At 46.2% G+C, this 14,092-nt stretch overlaps 1 pseudogene across 1 annotated transcript; it reads right to left on the bottom strand.

The window, feature by feature from the left end:
- Positions 1-638: 638 nt before the first annotated feature.
- LOC308310594 (GPI-anchor transamidase-like) lies at positions 639-1,881 on the bottom strand (annotated as a pseudogene). Its single transcript has one exon. The product of its transcript is annotated as a GPI-anchor transamidase-like (transcript).
- Between the last annotated feature and the right edge of the window lie 12,211 nt (positions 1,882-14,092).

Raw genomic sequence — 14,092 nt, 5'->3', positions numbered from 1 at the left:
ACTATACATGAGGTTCCACTCTCACCCTTCACTCATCCATCCACGACTGATTCACACCATTATTGTGTACTATATAACTCCTTTTTTACCTCGAAACAACCCAACTTATGAGCTGTGACAAATGATAGAGACCCAGACTGTCAGCAAAGGTTGGACAGATGAATCATATGATCTAACAAAGATAATATAGTAAGTCAGAAATAATGTAACTTTAATTAAATCCCATGTGGTCATGTGGAACAGCCCTATGTAACGTATGGAACGCACGTGCAAACAGAAACTTATTTAAAGTATTGTTTTGATACTTATTTGCCGTAGGAAGTACTGTGTTGGCTTTTAGTTATGTTTAGGTTGAATACCATTGTTTATTGCTGGATGGACAACTATGGACATATGACATCATCAACCATATAAAGGTATGTTATGGGCATATGTTTTCTGGCGCAACTCTTCAGTGTAAATTGTTCCGCCCCTCCTATATACAGCTTTTCGTCTCGTCACGTCTCACATTTGCCATTGACAATGAGATAATTCATGAAATATGACGTACATTTGTGGCAACACAAACATTAAATGCCATTGACAATGAAAGGGAAATATGTCATATGTAATAGACGAGCACATTTTTAAACATTGGATCATCGCGGTTCATTGGACAGGTGGGCGTGTGGCTGCGTCGTCTTCAGGAAGATGTGTTTCAGGCGTTCGATGAGCTAGGGTCGTGAAGAAGACGAGGAGGACGACGGTCCAGAGGCCCAGGACGAAGCCTTCTGGAGGGTGCCAGTCCTTCCGCTCGGGTTTCTGACCAACAATCTCAGACACCGGGAGCTGGTGGACGTAATACTGACCGCCCCTCCTCCTCCGCCCCAAATCCCCATCACGCGCTGCAGGCTTCTCCTCTTCCGGCTGTAGCTCTGCAGTGAGATCGGTCGAGAAGTCGACGACGGGCTCCTCGGTGAGCTCCACTCTGCGGACGACGCCGCCGAAGAAGTCGGTGACGAGGACGCCGCCCGGGTCTCTCAGGAACAGATCGGTGCGGTGGCTCGGAGTGGACGTGCAGTGGCTCGGCCTGGGGCACACCTGGAACAGGTCGCCCATGCTGGCGTTGCCGCCGCCGGCGGGCTGGACGCCTTCCAGGAAGCGCAGCAGGTGGAAGGTGTAGCGGTCCAGCAGGAACACGCCCACGTCCGGGTCCGACCGGTGAGCCACGGAGTCCTCGCCGACCAGGCTGCTGGCCACGGCCATGACGTTGGGCGAGTAGAGCTTCTCGTACATGGAGGCTCCCTGGCAGGTGTCGACGACCAGGAGCAGCTCGTTGTACCGTCGCTTCCGCCACATCTGCTCGAAGGCGTCGGCCAGCTCGCCGCTGCCGACGGCGGCCTCGGAGTCCTGGAGCCTCATGAAGCCGTCGCCGCCGTGCCCGGCGAGGAAGAGGAGGACGTTGCTGCGGCCGTCGGAGAGGAGGCGCTTGGAGCGCGGCGTGCCCGGCGGCACCCTGCCGGTCAGAACTCGCAGGAGGGTCTCCGCCGTCACCTCGAGTCCGCGGTAGTCCACCTCCACGTCTTCGCCGTACTCGTTCTGCCCCATGTACTTGTCGCTGAACACCGTGGCGGGCTTGGGGTTTCTATGGTTACAGGCCATGTCATCCGCCAACATCAGTATTATGTGACTGTCTGGGATGCCCAGTCTCTTCACAGCTCTGTACATAGACAGGGTGCCGGCCACGTGGCGATAGTTGAACCAAGATCTGGATGTGGATACCAGCACTGCCCAGTTGTTGGTATGACCACTGCTGAAGAACTGCCCAGCTGTAACCTCAGTGCTGTTGCTCCATAATACCAAGTAGGCGGTAAATAAGGTAAGTAAAGTGAGTAATTTCATTGTGCAGTGCCTATCCTAGAACATACTAATTGGGATATTAAAATGTACAAAAGCTAGCTGAAACATGACACGCAAGTCACCATTTGCCCCTGCATGGAGATCCTCAAATGAAGGCGTACGTACAGAATTTATTCTGGTCATATCAATGACATCACAATGATTACGTCAGTCATCGCCAAATGTAGGCACGGTTTCAGCTTTGACGAGCCCCATGACTTGCATGATGAAACTAGAAAGGTGTGCTCCTCTGAGTGCAGAGCAGTGCCAACGGATTCATGTCGTCGCTGAATTAAATACACGTCATCAGGAAACTGGATTATGGCCACACTGACGTTATTTTCAGCGTTGTGTTGAACGCTCAGCATGGCGACTCACTTTCCCATTTCGCACCAGTAAGGGGAAGGAGGGGCAAGGCTAACGGCAGTTAGTTGAATCATCAAAACTCAAAAAAAAATTATCAATTTGTTCCATGCACAAACACCTGGCAAATGATTTTAAACGTGTTGTTAAATGGGTAGAGAATAATGCATTTGTAGATAAAACTAAGAATATATATGGTCATATGCACCAACAGAAAAAGGAATAGGTTAGGGCCATGGAACTTATCTTATGGAGGGGTACAGATAAATGAGGTCACAGAAGTCAAACTACTAGGAATTAAAATACAAAACAATTTGTCATTGACAGCTCATACCACAGATATCTCTAAAAGGGTAATGAAAAATGGCAGGAATGGTTGGGCGAATATTGCAGGGCTTCTATCTGAAGAGACTTTGAAGTTAATATCCCGTAGTCTGATTTATAGTCACGTAAAATATTGCTGTGCAGTATGGGGCAACGCAGCTCAGACCGATATGAGAAGACTGCAGATCACACTAAACAAGGCAGCTAGAATGGTCTTAAGATGTGCGTATGAAATGGAGTAATAGACACAGGTGAACTGCATAACAGAATGGGATGGCCCACAGCACTTGAGTGTGTGTGAGAAAACAGTCTCTTGCATTGATTTCCAAAATAAAAACATCTAATAAAACAGTAAACATCAAGACACAAAGATTATTATCTTACCAAAAGTAAAAACTAGTATGGGAAGCCTATTTTTTAGGGTAGTTCCGTTTAGTTTAGTTTTTTCAGTTTTAGGTTTTGTGTTGGTATGCGGTCAGGTTTCCAGCTGGCTCAGGGAAGAGGACGACCCTGCCATGCATAGTCCACTATAGATAGGTGAAGGTACTGTATCTGTCTGTGGGCAGGCATAACATGCTGTGTGTGTGCGTGCGTGTGTGCGGATGCATGAGTAGAGGATTTAGGTACTTTTGTTACGCTGTGATACTTGGCCGCTGTCTTTTAGCATCAGTGTATCAGGCTAGCGTTTTCCTTTGCCCGGTTTCGCTTTGGTTCTTATCAGTTCGTTCATGTATCTGATTGTTCGGGGGATAGAAGCTTTTTTGCAGTCTGTTTCCAGTGGCTTTGAGACTTCCAGTGGCTTTGAGACATCCCAACAGCCTGCTTTTGGGATGGCTTGAGTCCTTCATAATTCCATGATCTTTGCTGACACAACATTCGTCATACAGGGCTTCGATGGGGGTGGAGATCACATCCGCTGATGCGTTCGGCTGTCCGCACAACCCTCTGTATTGCTTTGCGGTTGAGGTCGGTGCGCAGCTGCCATACCAGGCAGTGAAGCAGCCAGTCAGGATGCTCTCTGTGGTGCCTCTGTAGAAGGCTTTTAGGACTTTGGGGCCCATGACAGCTTTCTTAAGTCTCCTCAGGAAGTAGAGGCGTTGTGCTTTCTTCACCACCTGCTCTGTCTGTACTGCTCAGGTGAGATCCTCAGTGCACCCCCAGGAATTTGAACTCTGTGACCCTTTCCACTGCAGCACCCCCAATCTGGATGGGAGAGTGGTCTCTGGGAGCTCTCCTGTATAGTCGAAGATCAGCTCTTTTATTTTGTCAACGTTGAGAGCCAGGTTGTTCTCCTGGCACCATTGTGCCAGGTTATCCACTTCTCTCTTGTAGGCTGATTCATCACAGCCTGTGATCAAGCCCATGACTGTGGTGTCGTCTGCAAACTTGATCACTTTGTGGGAGCTGAACAGAGCCACGCAGTCATGGGTGTACAGGGAGTAGAGAAGGGGGCTCAGAACACATCCCTGGGGGGGATCCTGTGCTGAGGGTCAGAGGGGCAGAAGTCGTTGTGCCCATACGCACGACCTGACGTCCGTCTGTAAGGAAGTTGAGTATCCAGCTGCAGAGGTTTGTATTCAGAACCGCCGGTTTTCCGAAAAACACGTCCAGTCTGCAAGTACCTTAAGTGCTTGGTTGTGACCGTAGGTCACAGTTTACTATGACACAGTTAAGCTGCATTTAATTTTTTTTAAATATATTTTTTATCCCACGATTTTGTAACCCATTTTTCACCCCTGTGTCAATCATCTAATGTGATCCTGGGCTCTACACACCCTCCACCAACCTAGTCCCCATATATGGGGGACATGGGGAGAGCAACGGACTTGAACTCATGCTTCCTTCATGCCTGAGTGTCCAAGTTGCTCCTTTACACCTGAGAGGGGGGAGTTTCCCTGGTTGGACGTAGCGTGTTGGAAGGAACACGTTATTCCAACCAGTTCCTTTCCCCTCCATCAGGCGTCCCGGCTGGCCAGGGGGAGGCAGTTTAGTGACCAGGATTACTGCATGTTTTTTGTGAGGGTACCTACCCTAGGGGAACTAGAACCTGCATTTCATGTCTGACATTCCATATGTTGGTCACCCACTGTCAGGTGTCATCAAGTTCAGAAGGTGGACGTGGATTGGACAGCAGAAGTGCCATCCCAAGGGTAGCCATGAGATGGACACCACCTGGGAAAAGAAAAAGAGGCAGGCCCAAAGAGACCTGGAGAAGATCAGTGGAGAGAGAAATGAAGGAGTTGGGGTGGACCTGGGGCCAACTGCAACATTGGGCAGAAGACAGGCAGCATTGGCGTCCGTTGGTGAAGACCTTATGTGCTACCTAGCACGAAGATGAAGTAAGTAATCCATATGTTGATCCTCCCCACCCGTCCTTCCTCTTCGCTGACTGATACCTGTCCATTCATTCCCAGACCTGTTGTTTCAGCACAACCTCGCTTCTCGCCCTCAGGGCGTCCTACTGGTGATATGACTTGAAACTGATATGAAATGAAATAATAATATAATATGCTGTATAATGTTTTCCATTATTATCCCTCAATCGGGAATCGCCAAAATGTCAAATGTCAACATGTGAATATTGCATGTATGCAATTTCCTGCGCATCATTGGTTTCATTACAACACTCGTGCTCTCTAACTGTATCCCACCAGTCTTTCCCAAAACACCACTCCAGCCTTCTTTTTCCTATCTTATTGTTGTCTTCCCCTTTCTTGCTCTGCCTCACCTGCGCAGACGCAACTTTTTCTTCAAAACTTCACCCCGAAGAGAAAAGACAGAAAATAATTGGGCCTTCACAACTTCACCAAGGCAAGCCCTCCTTGGCTGCCAAGGTTTGTGCTCTGAGACAGCCTGGATAAGGAACATTTAATAAGCCTTCAATCAGAATCCCTTTGATGTAAAAGAACAAGCATAGTACCTTTTGGCCTTGTACAGCACTTATATTTGTATTGTGCATAAACAATAACCCTATACACACCTATACGGAAATAACATAGTTCCAGGCGTTCCCACATGCGTTTGCTAATCATGTGGCAGCACACAATAATTGCTGCTTGGCACATGCGACACGGCCACACAAAGTGTTGTTATGGAAAATCCATGTGACTCACTGCTATCGCGATAGAACAGATTGTGGGGACATTTTAACATATAAAGCGCACCGTTATTAATGTGTATGTGTGATTGATCTGCTCTTGCAGAAAAGAGAAAGAGCTTGTGTTCATATTTTCAACACACACACACACACACACACACACACACACACACACACACGTGTGTATAGTGGCATGTCACATGCATCTGGTCCGGCGGGGCGCTGGCAGTGAGTGCGACGTAAATCTATGAAATGTTTTCCACTGAAAGAGTCTTTGAGGTGTTTTCTCCCTGCAAGAAATGTCAGCGTTATTACTCTTGTCATGCGTCATGCCCGTCTTTGTTTACCTGGGAGACTTTACCGTACGGATTATTGATCCGATCTGGGGCCGGGTGGGAAGGTCACATGATTGAAGATGACAGCATCTGTGGCCCCATAGACCACCCGTCTTCCTGGTGTCTGCTTATGCCCGGCCCGGCCTCTCTCTCTCTCTCTCTCTCTCTCTCTCTCGCTGCTGAGGTTTCTTTACAGGTGAATGAGCCATCACCCAGGCTCCTGTGGGTAATGCACGACTTACTTAGCATTCAATATGTCATCTGTGTTCGAGTACAAACGCACGCACGCCGCGCAGGCACGCAGAGATAACGTAACATTACCGTGTCCTGATATTAGATTATAACCCATCAAGACTTCTAAATCCTAACAGTTTTCTGACAAATAAATGAATGAAAAATGAAATGAAATTAAATTAAATGAAGAAAATAAAACTCATATGTTGCTTTATCAGTGGTGCTCAAAACCTTTTCGTTGTAGATGACCCCCAAAAGTGATATTTGGCCCTATATACCACCCTCTCAAAAGACGGTTCCAGGGACCCCACAGAAGCAAAGATTTGAGTTAAACTTTTTCACTTTGACAAAATGTGCAATGCATATATTCAAAGAGTTGCACAAAATTGAATGTGCAAGATTCTGCTAAAATAGATCTACAAGCTTATAGCACGGAACAGAGTGACACGCTATGAGCTCGTACAACTGCTTTTTACCAGCTGCATGGAAAGCTGCTGGTTAAACAATACTCATGAAATGTACACGACAAGTTCGCCACCTCGGACTTCAGAAGTATAGTTAATACCTAGCATGCCTGTACACACGCACGCACATGTGCGTACACACATGTGTGCGTGCACACACACACACACACACACACACACACACACACACACACACACACACACACACACACACACACACACACACACACACACACACACACACACACACAGCGGCAGGGGCAAGCTACGGCTCATTAGTAGCAGTGGTAATGGAGTGCGGCATACACACTGGGATCAGAGGAGTAAATGGCAGCTGAACAGTGGGAGCTCAATGCATTGGCTGCACTTCTCTCTCTCTCTCTCTCTCTCTCTCTGTCTCTCTCTCTCGCTTCCTTTTGTGTACCTTTGTACCTTTGTGTACCTTTTCGTGTCTGTCTGTCTCTTTCTTTCTGTGTATACGCACACGCGTGCGTGCGGAAGGTCAGACAGCATGACAGAGTGATTATTGACACACTCCACAACGCGCACAAATCTCTTTGGCTGCAGCGTGTCAGAGTTTGTATATCTATGGCATTATGCATGTGTGCACGCACACACAGAGCACACAATCCCATGTCAGCTTCCTCAATAGCTTCCTCAATACTCCGTCCTATACACACAGCCAAACACAAATAAAACAAGTGCAATAAAATTAAGCAAATCCAGAGGAAAGAAATGATGACTGCAGGGGAACAGGAGTATCCATCATGGCTGCTCGAGGACAAAGCCCTGGCATTCCATGGAGAGAGGGACACTGCAGGCTGTGTGTTAGGGCCCAGACAGCGCTGCACATGTGTTGCTTTATTAATGGAAGCCTCTGGCCAGCCTCTAGTGTTCTATAGCACACTATGGCAGCAGTGGCTGACAGATGGTAATAGAGAAGCGTCAGAATTTCTTTCATTTCTTTTTAAACGTCTACGGGAAAAATGCATGGGAGATTCTTTTCCGGGCCTGTCGTCGTGATGAAAGCGTGTTTCTACTCCTTTAGCGTCAACAGCGTAAAGCAGTGCATGAACATAGATGACACCAGTGATGGAAGAAGTACTCAATGTTTTACTAAGTGTCAATACAGTGTAGAAATAGTAAAAGTATTGACCACTGGAAATATTCCGACGTTTCACACTAAACCCCATGCGGTTTAGGTTCTATAAACACTTATTTGCAACACTTTTTAAACGTGTCAGTGTTTAGATTATAATCAGAAGAGCATGTCTAAATGCCATGATTGCACTGACTCATCTGGCTACTCCTCATTGTGAACAAGTAGCCTATTGCAGAGTACAGTACTATGCATACTGTACTGTACCCTACCTGGCTCAAGCCCCGCCGCCCCCACGGAGTCTACGTCACTGGGGGAATTTCCCCGGCCGGACGTAGCGCCTGGAAGGGACACGTTATTCCAACCAGTTCCTTTCCCCTCCATCAGGCGCCCCGGCTGGCCAGGGGGAGGTAGTTTTATAGAGACCAGGATTACTGCATGTTTTTGTGAGGGTACCTACCCTATAGGGGACACGGGGAGAACATGCAAACTCCACACAGAAAGGCCCTTTCGCCAACCCCCGCCTCGGGTATGGGCATTTCCCCCCTTTTTTTTTTGCATTAGTTGTGGTTGTTCACTTACGGCCCAGTGTTTAATGCCCTATACCACAATTACGTGTTGACACCTAAGGTTGAACTCCTCACACTGCTTACAACGGCTGGTGCCTTGATGTTGCAGAAGGGGTATATCATTGTTTGTTCCTGACAGTTCTTTCATTATCGCCAATAGTGTATCATCGTCCATCTGGTGTTTTTGTAAGGATTCCTTGAGGTCTGCATACTTTGGGTCATCCGGTAGACCCGTCCCAACCGATCGGAGAAACTGATCTTGGATCAGTCCTGGGTTGAATTTTAGTTCCGTCCGTAGTACTCTTTCTGGAACGGAGAAAAGTCGTTGTCTCAATTCCATTGCTCGTTTTAGAAACTTAACTGCAGGGTTTCTGTTGGTCCCCGGGCAGCATAGGTGAGTAAAGCATACAGTCCTTCAGCATTCACTTTTTCAACTGTCATCTCCTAGTCTTTGTTTTGGGCGACTTTGGAGACTTCTTTTAATTGTCGAATGAAAGATGCTGCCTTTTCTGACAGTTCCTGAACGCCTACCTTTTTGACTTGCATCTTCACCGGATTTGCCGTGTGATCCTATCGGAAAATTGTACTTATAGTTCCATAGTTTATATACATCAAACGACTCACAGCTGGCAGTGGTGATGATATCACTAACAATGTAATATTCTTTGCCTTTGTCTACCACTTTAGAGGGCTCATTTGTGAGAGTCAAATGTGTCTGGCTTTTTATTGCGAACGCATTGAGCACTTACTATGAGACCTAGCAGATCATGTCTGTCTGTCTGTCTGTCTGTGTGTGTGTGTGTGTGTGTGTGTGTGTGTGTGTGTGTGTGTGTGTGTGTCTGTCCCGCTATACGTCCAAATATGGAGTGTGTTGCATCATGTTCGCAATCACAAACAAATCACTCAGCTCCATATATGGGCACAAAAGGGGCCAGGTCCACATATACAGTAACAGCGGGACAGACACACAGACAGACAGACAGACATGATCTGCAGGGTCTCAGCTGCGTTCGCTTCCCGCGTTTGCGCGTCTTACTGGTAACTAGAGAGTCTATGATCTTGCAATTCTCTATATATCGAGTTGTTTGTCAGGCATGCCCAAATATGGATTATATGCAGATGCCGGAAACATAATGATGATGTCAGAACAGACCTAATTAGGGCCCTGTCCAGAGCCTGGGAAGAGGCTTCTGTGCCGGTTCTGGACAACCAGCGATCCGACGGACTCGACACCGGGCACTGCCCTCCCTGTGGGGGTGTGGAACGCGTGAAGTCGGTGAGGCGAACGTTTGCCTTTTCACAGAGAGGAAATCTGATCGATGGCTTAGACAGTTATTAGTCACAGTCTGGCCTATAGCCAACATAATGGCCATGACATTAATGACTTTGAGTGACGGTTAGAAATCACCTCTTTTCTCCTCTTTCCGTCTTCCTTTCATCCGATGCCAAACAGATCTATCTATGTATAGTTTCCGTGTTCCTAAATGTGGCCCGTGGCCAATTAATGAATGCATGGATTTTCTATTCAAATGAATGGATTATTATGCATGCATTTATTCAATGAGTGTATAGAGCATGTCACAATATTTTTTTCATTCATAGTTATGTTCTTTTCACTGCATTTTTTAAATGTATATCAAAGTAGTCTGTGATGTTTCAATCAGTGAACAGAACACTATACCTCTCACTTCCTTCAGATAGGTATAATAATGATTTATTTTAATGCAGGGTATACTCTTTTATTATACAGTATATAGGCTAATTATGAGTTATCAATAATAGCCAATACCTACTGTATAGCCAATAGCCAAGTCAATACCTTGGCTAATAAATACGTAACTTACGGTCCGATTTTCCCCCAACTCATCTAGTAACGAGATACATAGTACATCATGTATCTTTTAGTTCAATGAGGAAGATCTCTGTTGTCATCTACACAGCTTGAGAGGCCTGCAGCTCATCTAGCCAATCTGCAGTCAGCCAATCAGGCGATTGGACTCCGCATCCGTATCACTGCCTCTGACTACTTGCCATTCTCTTTTCAGTTTGCAACAAGCAACCCACCTCCATCCCATAGCGTATTAAAAGGATATTGGAGACTGAACTGGCGCGATAGCCCCCCCGCCCCTGCTATTCATGGCAGTGGTTAGTTGCTCAGTGTGTGTTTTAAAGCACCCGGAAGAACCGTCTACTTTAGCATTTTGATTTGCGGAAGTGCAAACGGGCGCTCAATGTTAAACCCCAGCTGCACAGGGTTTCCTAGTCATAACTCCACGGGTCCCGCCTGCAGGCCCACCTCTTACCCAGTGCTTCAACGTTGGAGAGCTGCACTGGGGGCTTGGGGGGGAATAAGTTAAATGAAGTTAATCTTATTCAATAAATGCAATTGGAGTCTACTCGCCGAAATGTTATGCAATGCCAATAATGCAAATGCTACAACAACTTGATCTCTCCTTTCATTGAAACACAGTACAAACAAAGGATTATTTCCTGCGGAGCACAGTGGGCCCTCTGTGGACACTGGCAGAGAGCGAGCTCCTTCATTAGCGGTGGCATTTAGCCTGGCACAATGACCAAGATAAATGCCAACATGTGGCACGCTGTTGCCACCTATTATAATGCTGACATTGTGTATGTGTAAAGGTTAACTCTAGTGTGTGTGTGTCTGTGTGTGTGTGTGTGTGCACGTGCACATGCGCAAAAAGCTTTGATCAGCAAGTCCCTGGGTCGATTCCCTGCCAGATGCCCTGAATGTCACCCCACTATACTCACTCACTCTCCATAATCATTTAAGTATGCATTAAATACGTTTAATTTGTTTTCAGACAAGGCTCTGTTTTTCCCCTGTTCCCCTATAACTTATTTCAGGCAGAGACATACGTATACAGTACATTAACTCCTTGGAAGCCATGCCCGAGATCCCGAGATTGATTTAACAATGGCAATGCACAGATAGCCAGGGATGAGATCCAGTGATTTGATGAATTAGCCTTAATCCAGAGTAAAAAAAAGAAATTATTCACCTTATTTTAGCGTCCATGTAAGAAACAGCCAAAATTCCCGTGTGCACGCGGGGACAAAAATTCGGCCCGGTCATTTTCACACAAATTTGGCCCAGACCACCACAACCAGATAGCAGAAACTCTACCGCCCGCTCCGTCGAGGCACACACAAACAAACAAGCCCCTAATACCACCACTTTTACAGAACAACATAAATGATACAAACCAACAGACAACTACACAACCATTTGTTGCTCTCACAAGAATGATGCTGGCAAAAGGATTGATGGGAAGAGGGTTTATTTGTCACTCACTGGTACAAGAGCCCTTTTCTTTGCTCATGTTGCACATTTAGCGGGCATCTAAACGTCAAGCCAACGTAAATGTCAAGCCAGCGTTTCCATTTTGTGTCTGAGGATTACATGGTGGATTGGGTCACTGGCATGTAGCCTACTGAAGAATTGTCATGGTAGTTTAGTGCACATCCCAGTAGTCTGTGTGCAGTTGTGCAGAGTAACGCAGGGGTGTAATTAATCGAACAGCAGGAGAGAGCGTATACACAGGGTGTGGCCATGGCTCATGTTAGGATTTGCAAATGTAAAATTAAAGCAATTAAAGGACAACTTTTTCATGTTTTAGGTTATTAGAGAAAGTAAAAGATGAGTGTACATTTTTTTTTCATTTGCTTTCTTTAGTTTTAGGGATTTTAGCTGTTTTTGACAGGGGGGCGCGGGCATTCGAGCATGGGGCAAATTCTTTTACAACATTTTATAGCGATTATTTTATTTTATTATTTACTATAGTCCTACTATACTAGACTCCAAGAAATTACATCTGGCCACAAAAGATCACGAGATCTACTAAATGTGTCAAACTGACATATTGAGCCTATGACACACATGGCAGCCCCCAAGTATAGGCCTCCTTCACATTCAGTGAAATTCAGGAGAGAGATGAAGCATTGAGCCTTGAGGTGACTGAAGCTTGGATAAGGATATGAGGATGGTCGATTGAGATGTGTTCCTCCACATGTAGAAACCTGTGAAAAAGAAATGGCTTTTATTTAAATCACAATACAATACAGAAAGTTGCAATCCTGGGGAATTGTGAGTGTGGTTGCCTATAGTTCACATACATATTGTGATATGTCACTGTATATTGTCCAATCATACGAGGGCAAAAAGGCACCTTCAATTAGGTAGGGCGTGTAATCAGAGGAGAGAAAAAAGACAAATAACAATAGTGTGTTTGCCTCGGCAACCACACTAATAAGCAGGTACGATTGCAGCCTTTAACATGAAACTCACCCTATTGTATGAGAATTGCGACATAGTAAAGTCTCCCAGGGTTCTTTGAGGGGGTTCCAGGCGGTCCCCAGAACATTTTGTTAATATAGCATTATATTCAATTGAATCACTTGTAATACTTCTGCTATTTGAAAACAGCCAATCCAGAAATAGCCGATCTACAACAAGTTCACAACGCATTGTGGTCCGATGCTGCATGCATTGCCTTCTCTTATGGTACAAAAAAGGTTTGGGGGTCCATGGCCAAATACAATTTGGGCGGGCCTTGATATGACAATGTTTGAGACCGTTGTCATATCAACAGGCATAGACTATGTGACAACCAGGTATAGTCTGGTGACCACCGGAGAGACGGGTGACAGCTGGAATGTAGACGGCACCCGGGTGAGCAGTATGGGTTGGCTCCCCAGCCTGTGTCCTCCGTGAGGAGGAAGCCCAAAAAACCCTCTGTGAGGCCTTTAGGAGGGCCATTATAATCCACCACTCCTACTGTATGAAGTGCCTGGTGCTGGGAGTCTGGTGCAAGTGCAACGCACAGGTCCTGGGCCTGGTGAGAGCAGGATTGGACCTGGTGAGACGTAGGAGGGGCCCGGACAGGCGTCAACCCACAGAGCCTAGTCCATCCACGTGCCAGAATCTGGTTCTCCCAGTCCTGGCAGAGTATTTCCGGAGCAATGGATTGTGTGGCCTTGGTCTTTCCCTAATGGGACTGATCGAGGTATAGCTACAAGTCGGGACTTGATCACCCTGGCTGGGTCACCTGAGTGAAGGGTTATGATGTTGCCAGACCCGAAACCCAGATGACCGTGGGATACATCATTGAGGATACGTACCAGGTGTATCCATGCAATGTTTTTCAGTTTAGTTTTAGAGAACCACTGCCCTAATTAACATCCAGAGTTTTTGACACAGAGAGGAATAATTCTAGCACACACCCTACCCAGGGGACGGCGTGGGAGTTGAATCGTACCATTTCCATCTCCTCAAACAACATGCGTCACGTAGAGAGCCAGCAGCAGGGAGCAGGCAATCAAAGGCAATGTGATGATCGTTGGTAAAGGATTTACATTCAATGTTTTCAAACGTGCCTCCAGAGGGTATAGTTTTGATGCTATAGATTAGAGAAAACACTTTTGAGTTTAATGTTTTTGAAATGTCCTTTTTGCAGCCACATCACACAGCTCTGGGGAGCACAAGGGGCTATGTGTATTTAATGAATAAGTATAGGGAAATTGTAAATTGAAGGCTTTGGTAATCATTAAAGTCGCCCTGTGCTATGTGATAGCACTACATACTGCAGGCCAAAACATAAAAGACCATGGCTGTGCAAGTAGCACCAGCCCTGGCTTCAAAAGATAAGAAAAACATTGGTTATGAGGATAGACTATACATTCCATAGAGACGACATCCTATAACCTGG

The sequence above is a fragment of the Protomyctophum bolini genome (genome assembly GCF_963924005.1).
Source record: "Protomyctophum bolini genome assembly, chromosome: 23".
NCBI classification, from domain to species: Eukaryota; Metazoa; Chordata; class Actinopteri; order Myctophiformes; family Myctophidae; genus Protomyctophum; species Protomyctophum bolini.
Note: the sequence above shows the minus strand (reverse complement) of the source record. Positions and strands in the feature narration are given on the sequence as shown.